Source organism: Bos grunniens, chromosome 27 (genome assembly GCF_055505025.1).
Source record: "Bos grunniens cultivar Pamir isolate PY7600 chromosome 27, Bosgru_T2T1.0, whole genome shotgun sequence".
Taxonomy (NCBI): Eukaryota; Metazoa; Chordata; class Mammalia; order Artiodactyla; family Bovidae; genus Bos; species Bos grunniens.
In genome coordinates this window covers 28,727,700-28,745,500 of record NC_141191.1, presented here as the reverse complement: position 1 = coordinate 28,745,500, position 17,801 = coordinate 28,727,700, and the positions used below count along the sequence as shown (strand labels likewise).

The following is a 17,801-nucleotide window of genomic DNA, read 5'->3' as shown; positions in this document are numbered from 1 at the left end:
AGTCTCCTGAATCTGTGCCTAAGGATGTGTTGGAAGTGAGCATGTGAGAGTCCTTTTCATTTTCTTAAATTGAGATGAGTAGGAGAAAATATTCGTGTGAACTGGTTACTTGGGTACAGCAACTCTGGTAGAGATTTGTGATGAGTACACCTGTTTTCTATGGATCCCTTTCCTCCCCAGAGACGGTCACTGTTTTCTTTTCTCTCTTTTGTGTCGTTCGTCGTAAGGAAGAAAACCACAGAGTGGAACCGGGTGTAGGTCCTCTAAGTCTGTCACTCAAAGCGGTGAGTTCACAGTTGTCATCCGGCCAGCATCTACTTAGACAAACTTGGCTGTGGATCACCTCTGTAAAAACCAGAGGAGATTTTCCTTTCATTTTGTTCTTTGTCCTGAGAGCTTGGCTTTGTGGCCAGTGAGGATATACTTTCTGGTCTCCATCAGCTGGAAGGTGCAGCGCTGGCTTGGCTTTGGTGGCCAAACACCCTGGGATTCTGAGACACAAGTTTGCAAGCAGCGTTCTCGTTGTGCCAGCTCAAAGGGGAATTTGTCAGAAGGGGTCCCAGACCCAAAGGGACTGTCAGCTTTAAAAAAAAAAAAAAGCACAATGTCAGAGTTGTGAGTTAAGTTTTATTTGGGGGTAAATGAGGACTATAGCTCTTAGAAACTGCTCCAAAGAGGTGGTGGGAGGTCACTATACATGTGATATTGGTGAAGAGGGAGTATATAAGTGCAATCAAGCACACTATTTTTTTTTTGCACAAGTTTCTGCTAGTCTCGTGGATGTCACTGCTAATCATAAGGACCACATGTCACCACAAAGGATTTTAGTGCTTCTCTAGATATGAGGAGATGCAAGAACTGGGCTCATAAAATCATCTCCTGAAAATATCTATCTGAAGACTGGTTCTGGCGGTTTTTTCCAGAGCACAGAGTGCCTTATTCCTGATCTTCACCATCAACTCCTTTCAGGGGGATGTTGAAGACCAGCTGCTGCAGTGGGTTCATGATTTAATCCTTGTAGAGGTAGATGGCAAGTGCCAATTTGTAGTTGACGGGACCTTGGTCATTTCAACCTTCATTGTCTTGTAATTTCTGGAAAAGCCCCATTCCAGTAGTTCCTGTCCAGTGTCACAGAGTAGCAGCTTTGTGGTCGGATGTCTCACATTCTCTCACATTCTCAAGGGAGGTTTTAGATTTCTTGGACTAAATTCTGGAAATGAATTTTCTGGATCTTGCAAGGACTGCATGTTTTGCACTCTCCTTTGGGATGGCTCTTGTGTTCATGGTTGAGCCATAAAAAGGCTTATTGGTTTGAGTCACTATGGAGATTACTGTAAGATCCTGCTCATCAATGACAGGCTGATGAATCCTTTGAATTGGCTATATTTGAAAGAAAAAAAAATTTTGAGAGTGCTCATCCTAAACAATTATCTTACTTATGGAAAGACCAAATTAAAGAGAGTTCAGAAAAGACTATAAAGGCTAACTTGAGGGAATCCCTTCACAAGCTGAAAGAACAGAAATTAGATTTAGAACAAAAATCAAAGTTGACATCCAAAATAAATTCCAGCATCATCTATTAGCAAATTCTCAGAACTCCCCCATCTTCCCCAGAAAATCCCTTAAACACCCAGCTGTCTGTTAATTTCCTAGCCCTTCAGCCTGCTCTTTACACCCAGGGTATTCAGGTGCCAAGTGTAAATGCTTAAAGTCAGAAAGTGAATTTAGTAAAAGCACCTGGGAAGGTCAGTAAGGCTTGCTTTTGCTGTCTTGTACAACTCCTGCTCTCCTAGGCTCTAAATCTGGTTCGGCAAGCATCAGTCCTTCCCATGCAATATCCTTTACAGATGTATCTTTGACCCCCCACCATCAAGAATTTATATACCCTGGTTGGACAGTGACAGACCTTTTAAATTATAAAGCCCTTTTACCTCCAGTTTCAGAAGATCCGACCAAATTTAGAGGAATTAGAAAGATTAGTGGTCATTCAAAAGCCCTTTCACGGAGGAGACCGATGACCAAAGTTTCTCCCAGGCCTTCCTACAAATTATCAGGAAATGGATCAGCTAGAGGTTCAGGGTCTAACAGAAGCCATAAAAGAGGCTTTCGCCGCTAAGGTGAGCTGGTCTAAGGTTGAATTATGCGCTCAGAAAGAACGTCCAGAAGTCTTTGTTGAATGCTTTGTACAGACTATTCAAAGGCATACTGCACTAAACCATGAGGCTCCAGAACATAGAAATCTTTCATTTCTGCTTTAGTAGGAGATTTTCTCCAAAGTATAAAAAGACAAATTCAAAATAGTGTGGCTGAGTGGGCAAGTCAAACTGTTATCATGGTCATGGAGGCAGCTACCCAACCGAGGAAGATAGCTTGCAGGAACGCAAGAGAAAAACAGAAGTTAAAATAAAAAATCCTTGAATTGCCAACTGAATCTTTAGAGAAACAAAAGTCCAACTCTGAGAATAGCACAAAGTCCACTCAGACCCTTTCTTTTTTGCCTTCAGACATCTGCACATATTACAAAAAAAAAAAAGGACATTGGAAGTACAATTGTCCTGCACATAAGGAAAAGAAGGAAATTTTTAAATAGTATTTACTCTCAACTTTTGATGACTCCAAAACTCTCAGAAAAAAAGAAAAGAAAAGAAAACTTACATTCTTTCTCTATGCATCGAAGACATCTATCTTACCATGTCTGTGAAATATAAACACCCCAGGAGATAATTAAAACATTGCACACAAACACCTGAGACAGAAGGGGGAAAAAAGGTTTTGAAGTATGCACACTGCTATAAAATCTCCTTTCCCAAACTCTAGTCCGTAGCTACTACAGGATTTGTCATGGGAAAATCCGAATCTTAAAAGTCTTGTCCACAAATAGTAAAAGCTTTAGTCATCTGAGTGGGTAATCTTAACATATTCCAACTGTTATTTATAAACTAGTGAGTTTTATATTGTTGGACCTGATTCATAGCTAAAATTTGGGAATGAAAGTATGGGGTCTCTGCATCTGTCTATATGTTTTTGTATCTATGGATATATGTTTTATATATGGGATATTTTTCTACCTCTGAAGGGTATTGCCAAAATTAATTTCTGAACAGTTCTGTTTAATTGGTTTAAAGACAATCAAGTGCTATATAAATTAAGTATATCCTCAGAAATATAAAAACTAACCCAAATGTTTTCAAGTTCACATGATCTAGAATAATTTTGTTAAATAAAAGTTAGCTTGTTTGGTTTATAAAAATGGGCATATTTTTACAGTTATCATCATTAAATATAATACTTTTATTCTGCCTAGGTTTACTGAAAGTTAAGTAAGTTCATATTAACTCTGTTGTCAAATTTATCAGCAAAAAAATAACAAGGTGATGACTAGCTGCTTTGATGTCTCATGAAGTTAGGGGTGGGAACAAGTTTTGATTGGTGGAAATTGTTTTAATTGATGGGAACAAGTTTGATCAAAAACTGTTTTGATTGATGGGAACAAGTTTGATTAATGGGAAAATTGGTGGGAACAAGTAAATTAAATAAATGTAGTGGGATTAAAAATTTTAAGTGAACTTTTCAACAATAAGTGTTTTATGGTATGTCTACTGAAATAAGTTTCCCAAATCTCTATAAGTAGTTTTGCTAAGTTAAATGCTAGAAATTCATTGACTATCTAGATCACTTCCAGGTAAGATAAAACACAGGTACATTAATTATGTTGAACATGATTTTTGCTTTTGGTTGCCTATTACAGAGAAACAAAAGTTCATGGTGGTAGTTTAATCGCTAAGTCATGTCCAACTCTTGCAACCCTGTGGACTGTAGCCCACCAGGCTCCTCTGTCCATGGGCTTCTCCAGGCAAGAATACTGCCGTGGATTCCATTTCCTTCTCCAGGGGATTTTCCCAACCCAGGAATTGAACCCGGGTCTCCTGCATTGCAGGCAAATTCTTTACCAACTGAGCTGAGAAGCCCAAACAAAAGAGACTTGGACTCATTAGTAAACATGTCTTGCTCCACATTGAAAAATTATACTATGAGAAAGTATATGCATCTAGAAATTATGAAATGCATTCACAAATGTGTCAGTGTAAAGAATGTTTGTGTAGCACAGTTCACAGTTGCTTATTTCTTAGTTTTCAATAGAAATTAAGGTTTTAAGGGATAAGATGTATTAATAATAGTCATGGGCTGCAAAGAGACATAGCTGAGCGACTGACGCACATACTAGAAATAATAAGGGAAGCAACTCTGTATGCAAAGGAACTAGGATGTGTTTGGGCGTAAGAAAGGTATGAGGTATGGAGGTGCATTTTTGTAAAGATAAAAGAAATTAATTTGCCCAAAAGTCAAACTGGTTATTTCTGAATGAGAAAGAGGAAAGTAAAGGACAAACTAAGTTGATAGAAAAACTTGGCAGGAGAGAAAGAAAGGGGGTTTTATTTCGTGTAACTCAAACTGTCTAAAAATGTAATAAATTTATTACAATAGATTTTAAATACTGTACTTATGCTTATGTAAAGTTAAAACTTAATTTTCTTTCATCTACTAAAAACTCAATGTTTTCTTGGACCACTGGTCAGCTCTTGATAAGATTAGAAAGGTGATTTATGGCAAAACCAATACAATATTGTAAAGTAATTAACCTCCAATTAAAATAAATAAATTTATATTTTAAAAAAATTAGAAAGGTTTTCTTTACCTTTTAAGTAATCTGCTTGGAAAGCAAAGATTTTATGTCTTACTGAAAAAATTGTGCTTCACGTTGTCTTTATCAGGTCTTTGATCATCTAAAACCAAGTCTTCTCCATTAAAAGAGCTAAGGTTTTTTTGACAACCATGTAACTTTCTGTTTTTGTCTCTGTCACTTTGGTTTAAATGGGTAACACAGTATTGTTTCACGTAATCAATGAACCCATCTATTTAAGTGTTTTAAAACCTTTTTATAAAAAAAAAATCTTAGCAAACTTCCCACACTCCCCCTCCCCCCAATTAAATTCTAAATGAAGTTTTTCTGACCTCAAACTACTGGAATTTATTTTCAGGAGACTCTGGAACATCTCAAAAACAAAATTTGCTCTCTTGCCTTATTAAACTACAACAACAACAACAACAAAAATGAGAGAGAGGGAGGGGTTAAACTAATTTGCTTTATTTGATATGTTAAACTACATGGAGTGGTTAAACTAATCAGCTTTATTTTATATGTTAAGTTACAAGAGAAACATTATCAAATAAGGAGTTAATACTAAGCCTTCTTTATGTTTTACTTGTAGAGGTGTATAACTGTTCCAGAAATTTTATGAAGTTCCTAGAAATCTGATATGTCCTAATATAATGTCATCACTTGTAATTCTAGCTATTATCCTAAGATGTATGTCACGGAAATAGCCAAACTTCCGTATCAACAACATCAACAACATCAAAATGAGAGAGAGCTCTCACCAGATTTTTACCCAAGGTCGTGTTAAAGTCTTTTTATTTACACAAGTTATTGTTTTACTCTGATATTTTTGTAGAAGTGTTTCATCTTCAGAGAACCTCATGAAAAGGACAAGTACTCTAGAATACAGATTACTAATAATTTTTCTACTGGTGAATTCAGTGAGAATTTATAGAACTCTAATGGAGAAACAAATGGCTTTGTAAAGCTGCTAAAAGAGGATCAAGATGAAGAAGAATTAATTACATGGGGCTGCATGAATGAGGATGATTATAATTGTTATGGTTTTATTTGAAATTTTTTTATTATTTTATATTTTGTTTTCCTAGACTTAAGGATATTTTTCTCTTAATTAATCTGAGATTTGGGGAAATACACCTTTGTGAACAGAGATGAAAAATATTTATCTTTTTCTCCCGATCCAATTTCTTCAGAATCCAAAAACTCTTAGTGAGCATTTTTATTTTTATGGCACTATAATTGTTTACATAGTTGAAAAGAATCTGATCTCATTGTAACAGGACACAGATGGAAACATTGGTTATATTACCAAGGCTGTGATTAGAAAAGAATCAGATATGACCAAACAGCTTTTTGGTCCCTTAGGGGGGAAGAAAGGGAAAGTCTTCCTCCCCTGCAGTTTTCCTGCTTCCACCTCTTCCCAGGAAGATTCATGGAGTCGTCCGTCCTATTGAGTGCCCAGTTGCTATATGGAGGCCTTTGATTCTGAGGGACTTAGATGGGCCCCAGGCTAAGCATTCACAACTGCCCTGCTGTTTGCATTTCCTGAAATAGGAGGTAGGTGAACTCCAGGTTAGATATTTACGGCCAGCCTCCTGTTTGCTCTCTGAAATGGAAGTAACAACTGAAAGAGGATAAGTAGGCTTTGTCTCCTGTGGACACCTTAAGATTGCAGTCATGGCAGGAGGAGAATGGGGCTAAACCTTGTTTGACTAAATGTTCAGAAGGTCATATAGTCCCATCCTTGGGGCAATAAGACATTTCACACATACCCTCATTTTGGGGGGTCAAAATGTGATCCCATAGGTCTCTGGGCTGGAATTGATCTTGGGAAAAAGTTGTGCAGGCATGGCATGTTGGGGAGGGTCCTAGGGGTAGGTCAGGTGTGGGAAAAGAAACCAGTTAATTGGCTAAAGGTAAACACACACCTGAAGAACTGCCCTATATAAGTGATTAACTGCCTCTTTACTGCGCTCCTCTTCACTGGGGGGGGCACTCACACTCTTTCTCTCCAGGTGTCCATCTCTGCCTTGCTTCTGTCCTAGCTAAACAAACTGTTTCTCTGTGTGCTCTCCCACTTGTTGTGCTGTGTCTCTAATAATAAACTTCGTACCTGCATTTGCGGCTTTTGCCTCCGTGAGAAGTGTATTTTTCACTGGGGGCAAAGATCCAGGGGGAAATAGCTTCTAGCCTCTAGCCCTTGCTGGCCTGGTGGCTAGGACTCCTGATTCTCATCCAGGCTGCTAAGTCACTTCAGTCGTGTCAGACCCTATGAACTATAGCCCTCTGTCCATTGGATTCTCCAAGCAAGAATATTGGAGTGAGTTGCCATGCCCTCCTCCAGGGAATCTTCCCCATCCAGGAATCGAACCTGTGTCTCTTACGTCTCCTGCATTGTCAGGCAGATTCTTTAACACTAGCGCCACCTGGGAGACCCTACTGTATGCTGTGCCTGCAGAGGATTGCCTCAAGCGGGCACTTCACCTGTGCCTTTCGAAGCCTTTCTGCATTCTGTGAAGCTGCCTTCTTCTAGATGGTGTGATGTTCATGCCGTAGGCCAACTCCATCCACCTCCTTCAGGGTGAGGTGGGTCCCCTGGTTAGTTGTCTCTTTACCATGGCCACCCCGTTCCATCACTTCAGTTCTGAGGCAGCCAATGGCGTCCTGAGTTCTCTTTCCCCCTGCATCTTTCTCCAACATTGACAGTTCCAAAGCCTCGGATTCACCCGAGGACCACGCAAGCAGTGCTGCCGTACCTGCCGTAGAGCATTTCCTGCTCTGATCTCTTCTCAAACCTGGCGTTTATCTAAGCAGTATATGGGCAAGATTATATGGGCAAGAAAATGTGAAAATACACATTTTCATCTGTAGAGTGTGTTGTCTCCTGAACCTCGCAAAAAGCTACGTGAGTGGGCGGAGCTTCCTTAGGTAGTGGGAACGCAAGATGTACCCATATGCCTTTTACTTTGAGGAGATATCCTGGCACGCTCTTGATCATTGGGCCCGCTAAAAACGTCACCGAAGCGGCAGGAGTCTGCATGTTTCACAGGGTGCGGGCTGGAATACCCACTTCCTTCAGCTTCCGTATTCCTTCCTCTGACCCCCTGGACCAATGAGCCGCATCGTGGCACTGGCACTGCAGCCTGGACCTGTTTTGGAATCCTTTCCTCCTGAGGGCAGCTCGGAAATTTCCACTTCACTGAGTGCTGTCATTGCTTTGCCCAAACTTCCAAGAACCACCCTGGCAGTGAATTTGCCCCGTTCCCTGGGTCCTCGCAAACGTGTTGAATCACCGGTCCTGGGAAAGTTACATTTAAGCCCCTTACCAATCACCCTCAAAATACAGCCCCAGAGGTACACCTCTGCTCCTGCTGGTACATACCAGCTAATTCTCTCAGTTCTTCTGGTGTATGGTCTCCTTCCTTTTTTTAGAATACGTATTTATATGGCTGCATTGAGTATTAGATGCTGCACGTGGGATCTAGTTCCCTAAACGTGGATCAAACCCACACCACCTGCATTGGGAGTGAAGAAATCTTAGCCATTGGACCACCAGGGAATTCCCTCCCTGCATCTTAGTCATTCCTAACATGGACCTGTTGCAGTGAAAAGGATTAAAAAAAAAAAAAGGAATGAGGTTTTCTTCTTTCCCATTCTTAAGAACAAGGAAGATAAAACAGTGAACATTCATAGTTTGTTTGTTTTTAACTTTAACCACTCCTAACTCTGAATGTCTGTAACGAAGTTTGCTTTTCTGCCCTCTAACTCTGCAAGAGCTACGCTGCACACTTTTTTCCTCTGACTCTGTGCTATATACATTCTCTATCTGGTGTTTACCCTTCCAACACCCTTCCCCTTGTAGTTATGTATCAGAAAGAAGGACACAGAGCCACCCAAACTGCCAGACTCAGAGACTGGGCTATGACGTCAGCAGGTGACTGTCTTTGAGAAAGAAGTCAAGATCGTAACACCTTGGTTCCTCATCACCGACTACTGACTTCGAGCCCTCATCTTATAGAAGCCCCTAGGCTCCTCATGGGGGCAGGGGGACACAGTTCTTGAGGCGTGAGCCTACTATGTTCCCCTTTCTGCCAGCTGAGAATTAAAGCCATCTATTTCCTCCAAACTCTGTCTCCGTATGTTTTATTCCACGTCGGTGGGCGGCCAGCAACAGAACCACCCAAGTGATGCTGGGAGTGAACCTTGGTCATCAGACAGGAGAGGGTGAGAGCAGCTACTGAGGGGAGCCTGGGTTCCTCCCTGATGGAGAAGTTTCTGGAGCACCGTCCGGTGTGATGAAAGTGCTCACTCTTCCCAGCAAAGAATGGGACACCTCTCCAAACCTAAATGGTGGGGACGGAGGTAGTCCTACAGACTCAGCACACTCAGGGGGATCTACCTACATGTTCTCCTCCCGGGTTTCAGGGTTCCAGGGTTTTCCCCGACTCTGATCTTGGTATCGCAGATCTATCTCAGCTGAGTAGGCGAATATCTAGGTATCTCTGAGATTTTATTTCATCTTTGGGGGACTTCCCTGGTGGCCCAGTAGTCTAGAATCTGCCTGTCAATGCAGGGAATGTGGCGTCAGTCCCTGGACGGAGAATGAACATTCCACATGCACAGGGCCACTAAGCTCGCGCTGCGGTGAAGCTCTCGCGTGCCACAACTGAGACCTGCCATGGCCAAATAAATAAAAACTAAGCCCTGTGGACACGCACAATAAGCTTTAAAATTTTTTTTATTTGATTTTTGGCCTGTTCAACTTTCTCCTCCAACATTCTGGAGGAGGTAAGGGCCTCTTTGGAAGCCACCAAAGAGACCCTCTGGCTCTCGCACTTAGCCATTAATTGCTTGTTAATGGCTCTGAGCCCCTCATTATCCCTCTACTGCCATCAATACAGCTTAGCATTAATCAGACAGCTCAGCTGTCTTCGAGTCCATTGTTGTCTCCATGGCTTTCAAATGCTTGGATGTCACATCTGCAACAGCATTTGCCTCCTCCAAGACCTTCTCCCAGATTTTATCAATCAAATCTTTAGCATTCGACAGTCACCCACCTTACACCAGGGGCACCCCAGGTGGTGGTAAAGAACCCACCTGCCAATGCAGGAGATGTAAGAGACGTGGGTTCAATCCCTCGGTTGAGAAGATCCCCTGCAGGAGGGCATGGCAACCCACTCCAGTATTCTTGCCTGGAGAAACCCATGGACAGAGTCGGACACGACTGAAGCGACCTAGCACGCATGCACCTTACACCAGGGCCTACCCGGACCCCAACTATAAACCAGGTTATCATCCTTTTTGCCCTCTGCCTGATTGGTGGACCAGTCCCAAATGTTAGTCTTGGTTCTGCTTGTATCAATCCAGGTCATCCAAGAAGCAAAACTAAGACGGGGATTTCCATGGTGGTCCAAGGAAGACTCTGCTCCCAATGCAGGGGACTGGGGTTCAATTCCTGGTCAGAGAACTAGATCCCACACGCCACAGCTAAGAATTTGCATGTAAACTAAAATCCTGCGTGTAGCAGCTAAGACCCAGTACAGCCAAATAAATAAATATAAATAAATATTAAAAAAAAAAAAAGCTAAGACCGGATTGGAGTTGTAAGGGGCAAATACTAGAGAGGGAAAATGGGGAGCTGCAGGAAACAGAGGAGACAGGCCGTCAGCTCATTGCTGCTCCGTGTGAATGAGAGAGGGAACATCTTAGACCGCAACACTGTTCCAAGGAGGTTGGCAAGACCCAGAGGGAGACCTCGAGCCAAAGGCACTCTTCAGAGGAGTCCTGTGTCTTTCAGAAATGGGCCTGCCTTGGTATTCCTGCCGTGAGCAGTCACTGGGAACGGTCCAGGGGAATGAGGTCTTGGCTTGAACCCAGTGATGGAAGTCAGAGCACAGCAGCTGGTGCCTTTCTTTCACTCTCCCCCCTGCATTAGGAGATCTGAGAGGCACACTCTCATGGCTGCCCACCACATAGAGGTGTTTGGACCACAAAGAGCTCATCTTGGCCATGGATGAAATGTTCATGCTTATTTGGCTCATTTTGAGTGAGGGGTAATTTTGATATTTATACTCAAATTTGGTAGGGAAAGATTAGGCTAAGTGGAGTCTGAACTGACCATGAGAAATAAAATTAATGGTAAAATATTCATGAGTACTTTTAAGCTCGATAGTCAGATTTCTACTGCATAAAAGCGACTACTTTATGACTTTTAAAAACATCTTAATATACAAATATCTCATTACATAACTTGCATCTTATGTATTAAAATTAAAATATCTCTTTCAATATAAAAGCCTAAATTTGTACAAAAAGGAATGATTTTAAAGTAATCAGATTATTTTTTAAGATTTCCTGTATCACATATTTAATAGTAAACTCTGCTAGCATACTTATTTAATCCTTGAAAATTCTTTTGTACATTTGTACATATATAGATATAATATAGTATTCATTTGTACATATATAGATATAATATAGTATAGGTGCTAAATATATATATATATAATAGATTACTTATTATTAAATGTATTAATTAGAATGTTAAGTTCCTCCATAATCTCACTCATCAGAAGCAACTGTTGCTAACAGTTTAGTGAATAGTTTTCCAAATTTAATTATTTAATGTAAACAAAAAATTTTAAAACAAAATTAATATTTTTGTCTACTCAACTATGCTTTACCCAAATTGCTTCTTTAAACCACCTTTTTAGTCCTCATACGTTTTTTAAATAACATTTTTTAAAATTGAGATATACTTCACACAACATAAAATTCCTTATCTCTAAGTGTACACATCACTGGCCTTAATATATTCATTATGTTACACAACTATCACCACTATCTGATTTGAGAACATTTTCATCCCCTTAAAAAGAAACCCTGTACCTATTAGCAGTTAATCCCAATTTCCCTTCCCACTGGGCCTGTTAGCTACTAATCTACTTGGCTCTATGGAATTACCTGTTGTAGACATTTCATATAAATGGAATTATATTATGCTGATGCAAATGTAATTGTGTTTGCATTGTTGAAATTTGCCGTTTGATATTGGAATACATTCTTAAATAAATGTGGTTTGTTATACATCATTTTAATGAGCATTTCTACCTTTATTGTTTTTGCTAATGAATTACTTGCTATTTATTTTATATTTATTTTAGACTATGGGAGTGATGTTAGACAAAAAGCAAATTAGAGCGATTTTCTTATTTGAACTCAAAATGGGTCAAAAGCAGCAAAGACAACTCGCAACATCAACAATGCTTTTGGCCCAGGAACTGCTAATGAACATACAGGGCAGTGGTGATTCGAGAAGTTTTGCAAAGGAGACGAGAGCCTTGAAGATGAGCATAGTGGCCAGCCATCTGAAGTTGACAACAACCAATTGAGAGAAATCATCAGAGTTTATCCTCTTACATGAGAAGTTGCTGAAGAACTCAACATCAACCATTCTTCGGTCATTTGGTGTTTGAAGCTAATTGGAAAGGTGAAAAAGCTCAATGAATGAGTTCCTCATGAGCTGACTGAAAATCAAAAAAATCGTCAATTTTAAGTGTCATCTTCTCTTATTCTGGCCTTGCATGGTGGTTCAGCAGTAAAGAACCACCTGCACGGACTTCCCTGGTGGTCCAGAGGCTAAGACTGTATGCTCCCAATGCATGGGGCCCAGGTTCAATCCCTGGTCAGGGAACTAAATCCCTCATGCCACAACAAAGACCTGGTGAAGCCAAATAAAATTAACAAATAAATAAATATTGGGGGGGGGGGGAATCTACCTGCAATGCAGGAACCTCAGGAGATGAGGGTTCAATCCTTGAGTCAGAAAGTTCCCCTGGAGGAGGGCATGGCAACATGCTCCAGTATTCTTGCCTGGAAAATCCCATGGGCAGAGAGCCTGGTGGGCTACAGTTCATAGCGTCACAAAGAGTCAGACATAATTGAAGCGACTTGGCATGCGTGCACTTCTCTTATTCTAGGCAACAACAACGAACCATTTCTGGGTTGGACTGTGATGTGTGATGAAAAGTGGATTTTATATGACAGCCAGTGACAACCAGCTCAGTGATTAGACTGAGAAGTTCCAAAGCGCTTCCCAAACTTGCACCAAAAAAAGGTCGTGGTCGTTTGGTGATCTGCTGCCTGTCTGCTCCACTACAGCTTTCTGAATCCCAGTGAAACAATTACATCTGAGAAGTATGTTCAGCAAATCAATGAGATGCAGCAAAACCTGCAACACCTGCTCAATAGTATTTCAATGTATGGATATACTAAATTTCTAAATGTATTAATCTGTTGATTGACATTTGAGTTGTGTCCAGCTTTTAGCTATTAAAAGTAAAGCTGCTGTGCAAAGTTGGTTCAAGTATTTCATGTACACTTGCTTCCATTTCTCTTTACCAAATATCTAAGATTGGAATGACCGGATTATATGGTAAGTGTATGTTTAACTTTTTAAGAAACTGTCCATCTGTTTTCCAAAGTTGCTGTTCCATTTTACATTCCTACCAGCAATTCCTCTGCATCCTCACCAATACTTGGTATGATCAGTTTTTCTAATTTGTGTCATTTGAAGAGGTATATAGGGGGTATCTCAGATGGTTTTACTCCGCATTTCCCTGATGACTAGTAATGCTGTGTATCTTTTCATATACTCAGGTAAAGTGTCAAATCTTTTCCCATTTTTGATTTGCAATTTTTTGGTTGCTTTGTTTGAATGTTTTATGATTTTATTTATTTACTTATTGTGGCTGTGCCGGGCCTTCTGTGCTGTGTGGGTTACTTGCTAGTTGCAGTGCTAGGGCTTCCCACTGCGGTGGCTTTCCTTGTTGCGGAGCACGGGCTCTGAGGCACTCAGGCTTCAGTAGTTGTGGCTCATAGGTTCAGTAGTTGTGGTTCCAAGGGCTCTAGAGCACAGGCTGAGTAATTGTGGCACACAGCTTAGTTGCTCCTTGGCCTGTGGGATCTTCCTGGACCAGGGATCAAACGCACGTCTCCTGCATTGGCAAGTGGATTCTTTACCAGTGAGCTGCCAGAGAAGTCCGCCTTCTTTGAATTTTAAGAGTTCTTTATACAAGTCCTGTATCAGCTGTATGAGTACAAATATTTTCTCATTCTGTGGCTAGTCTTTTCATTTTCTTCTCAATACCTTTCAAAGAATAGAAGCCTTTACTTTTGCTAAAGCCCAATGTATCCATTGTTTTCTTGTGAATCATATTTTCAATACCATATTATAGAATCCAAGGTCTCAAAAATTTTCTCCAACTTTTTATTTCACAAATTTTATAACATTATTATGTATGTAATTTATAATACTATTTATAATAGTATTATGTATATAAGCACATAATCAATTTTGAGTTATTTTATTTTTAAGAATGAATCTTTATTTTTTTGGCCATGTTGCAGCAGGTGGGACTCTTAATTCCCCAACCAGGGATCAAACCTGTGCCCCCTGCAGTGGAAGCGTGGAGTCCCAACCACTGGACAGCTAGGGAATCTCCGAGTTAATTTTTGTGCATAATGTAAGATGTGGATTAAATTCCATGGAATATTCCAAGCAGTCATTCTGTAGTGGGTTGCTGTTCCCTTCTCCAGGGTATCTCCCCAACCCAGGGATGGAATCCAGGTCTCTTGCATTGCTGGCAGATTCTTTACAGGCTGAGCCACCAGGGAAGAGCTTTGTTGCAACAGAATATCCAATTGTTTCAGCATCATTTGTTGCAAAAATTATTCTTTTCCACTGACTCACCCTTGCATCTTCCTTGAAAAATCAATTGTCCATATACATATGGCTCTATTTTTGGACTCTATTCTAATTATCAGAGTATCCTACCTTGGTTCCTTGATTTTTAGAATAAAAAATTTTTAATGGAAAAAGGCAAATAGAAGTCTCTGAACTACTTCCTTCTCCCAGCAAAGATAGTAAATACAAAGCAATACTGGATCCCAGGGAGGAATGGCCAAAATTGATTCTATCCCTAGAGACTTAAAGGATGCAGGGGTTAGTGATCCATATCATACATTTAAAAAAATAATAATTTTATTTATCTGTTTATTTATTTTGGCTTGCTGGGTCTTCATTGCTTCATGGGCCTTTCTCTAGTTGTGAGCAGAGGCTACTCTGTAGGTGCACTGCAAAGGCTTCTCATTGCAGTGTCTTCTCTTGTTGCAGAGCTTGGGCTCTAGGGCATTCTGGCTTCAGGAGTTGTGGCACGTGGGCTGAGTAGTTGCGGCTTCCAGGCTCTAGAGCACAGGCCCAGTAGTTGGGGTGAACAGATAGTTGCCCCCACCTCCCCTGACATGTGGGATATTCGCCACCCAGGGATCAAACCGCGTCTCTGCATTGGCAGGCAGGTACTTTACCACTGAGCCACCAGAGAAGTCCTATTATACTCTTAGCACTCAGGAACTTTTGAGGGTTTTAGGAGCTCTATGCCAAGAATGGGACAAAGACCAACAGCACAGGGATATTTTATGATGTTGCAGAGATGGCTTGCTGGGCTTCGTGTTTTCTCTGAATTCTCTAATGTTGCTGTCGCCCATCACCTTTGCAGTTCAGAACGATTTGGCCTGATGACCGCACTCAACACCTTTCTCAAACCCGCTTGAAGCTTGTGCTGCCGCGTGGGAAAGCGCCCTCGCATCTCCAAACAGGACTTCTGTAACTTCCTGATTCGTAGGTCTCAAAGCAGAGCATGCAAATTTTGAAACTTTCTGACAGTTCTCCAAGGAGACCAGAGAAGGAAAGGTTAAAAACATTCACACCTACCAAACAGATTAAGTGTTCTTTCCTCCGTGCGAGCAGAGTGTAGATACTAACAAAATCATCTCCTTTCAGCATTCTGTACTCTCACTCATGTCCAATAAACTAAGGTCTAATTACTGAAAACTCCATAATTATAATCTGAATCCTTCATATAGTGAAATAGTAATTATGTATTACTGAAGGGCTTCAAGCCAAAGCATACTTTCTATTTAGCAGAAAACACCCCCTCCTACTTATTAAGGAACAACCATATCATTTATTTATCACTTCTGTACCATATGTTAGACACGATGTTATTTCTTTTCACGTAAGTGATTTCCTTTACTGTATCTTTTGTGTGTGTGTGTGCGTTTATTCATTCATTGCACAACTGGTAGCAGAGAAAAAAATATCTAACAGGGCTTTATGCCTCTTGACTTGCCTGAATCCTCAACATTGAGGACAGAGCAAATTAAGGGTTAGTGTAATCGGCTTCAATTTCCTACAGATGGAGCATTGTTATTTAAATATAATTACTTTCTTTATGTTGCAGTTCCTGGTTTTAAAAGATTGTTTCCTGGTTGAGCTAAAACTAGATACACAGCATCCCCATCCGTCATTTAAACTCTCATTTGTTAATTACACTGGAAAGCATTTCACCCTGTGTACCGATTTGAAATCACTGGCCATATTCCAACTTTGTGAAAGATGACGTATAAACAGCAGCCTGTCTCACCACTGAATAACTCCAAATGCAACTGTGTGATTTTGCTGTGTTAATACTTAAGGTGATATATGTTCCTATGTGCAGATTTGTTGGAGTTTAAAGGAAAAATAAAATAAAATGACGCACAAATGTCACTATAATCTAATTATAGAACATTTTCTTGCTTTATTTTATTTTTGGAGGATAATTGCTTTACGGTGTTGTGTTGGTTTCTGCTGTACAGCTAGAAGAATCAGCTATATGCATACAAATATCCCCTCCCTCTTCTGCCTCCCTCCCACCACACCCCACCCCACCCCTCTGTGTCATCAGAGTTTTTGTTGTTGTTATGTTTGTTTACTAATTTCAGAACATTTCCATCCCTTATGAAAGAGACCCCATACCCATTAGCTGTCAGTCCCTACGTGCCCACTACCTCCCCTCTGCCCCACTTTCCCAGCAACCACTAATTTCCTTTCTTTCCCTATAGATTTGCCAATTCTGGACATTTCTTATAAATGGAATCAGGCTCATCCATGTTGTAGCATAAATCAGTACTTCATTTATAAAGAAGGCTTTTTTAAAAATACCCCCAAATCAAATAAATTGTTTGTGAGATAATGAATAAGGTATATTGAAGATAAACATGTAATTTAGCTAGTACCAGAGTATCTTATTTTGACTGTGTCAAGGTAGTGATTCATTTGCACAGTTTTATAGACAGCTGTATAATTTAAGTTCAGAAAATAATAATTAAAGAGAAAGACTAAAGTAAGCAAGACCTGTTTTCTTCCCTAAATTTGGTAATATATCTCTCCATTTCTCTAAATTTGTAGGTATGGTGGAAAGTTAGTACTTCTAATCCATTCACAAAGAAAAAAAATCTGAAGGGCTGAAAAACCAGATGCTTGAAAACTGATGAAGAGGGTGTTTTCCTTTCACCAAATACCAGAGGTCTGAAAGCTCATTTTAGACTAAGAACGTTCAGTTGCCTCATAAACAAAGCAAGATCATGGGTTTTCCACCGTGTAAAAGGTACATGAAAAAATATCACGCAAGTTGCCAGCTGCCCTTAGGGCACTGGGCAGCAAGGCTATCTTTCAGCAACTCACCCTAATTCTTCTGCTTTTCATAGGTCTCTTCATGACCCTTTGCTCTAACTTTTCCTTGGCTTTCAGTTGCCTTCTCTCCCTGGCCTCGGTTTGCTGTTCCATCTCCCGATGCAGCTTGCACAGCGAAAGATGACACGAGTAGCCAGGAACAAATTGCCCGAGTGACTTTTTGTCTCCAGAAGCTCTAAGTGGCAACCTCATCATTGTGGGTTTTGCTGGGCAGAACAGTATTTTTTAAAATATGTATTTATTTGGCTGGACCTTAAGTTGTGGCATGTGGGATCTAGTTCCCTGATCAGGGATCGAACGTGGCCCTCCTGCATTGGTGGCACAGAGTCTTAGTCACTGGACGAACAGGGAAGTCCCCAAACAATCTTAATTAGACTTGGCAAACAGTCTTAAAGCTTCAGCAAAACAGGGATGCCGGACAATAAGAAAGAATATAAATAATCATGCACTTAATATTTTCAAAAATCATCTAATAGTTATCCTGGTATAGATTTTTAAATAATTGGACTGACTGACACTTATTTTATGTGAGTTTTTGCTTTTATTTTG

The 17,801-nt window shown here is 40.4% G+C and overlaps 1 protein-coding gene and 1 long non-coding RNA gene across 3 annotated transcripts in view; one reads left to right on the top strand and one right to left on the bottom strand.

The window, feature by feature from the left end:
• The window catches only part of PURG (purine rich element binding protein G), a 46,510-nt gene extending 45,900 nt beyond the window's left edge, over nucleotides 1-610 (top strand). The window contains exon 4 of one of the 2 annotated variants that reach the window (XR_015156451.1): nucleotides 232-610. The gene's annotated coding sequence lies outside the window, so the exon portion shown is untranslated. Of the gene's footprint in view, nucleotides 1-227 lie in introns of both variants that reach the window. The other variant, XR_015156450.1, reaches the window with a different exon arrangement.
• LOC147343710 (uncharacterized) lies at nucleotides 608-2,044 on the bottom strand. The gene is made up of 2 exons (XR_015156452.1): nucleotides 1,932-2,044; nucleotides 608-1,380 (listed from the first exon to the last, which is right to left on the bottom strand). It is a non-coding gene; the product is annotated as an uncharacterized LOC147343710 (long non-coding RNA).
• Between the last annotated feature and the right edge of the window lie 15,757 nt (nucleotides 2,045-17,801).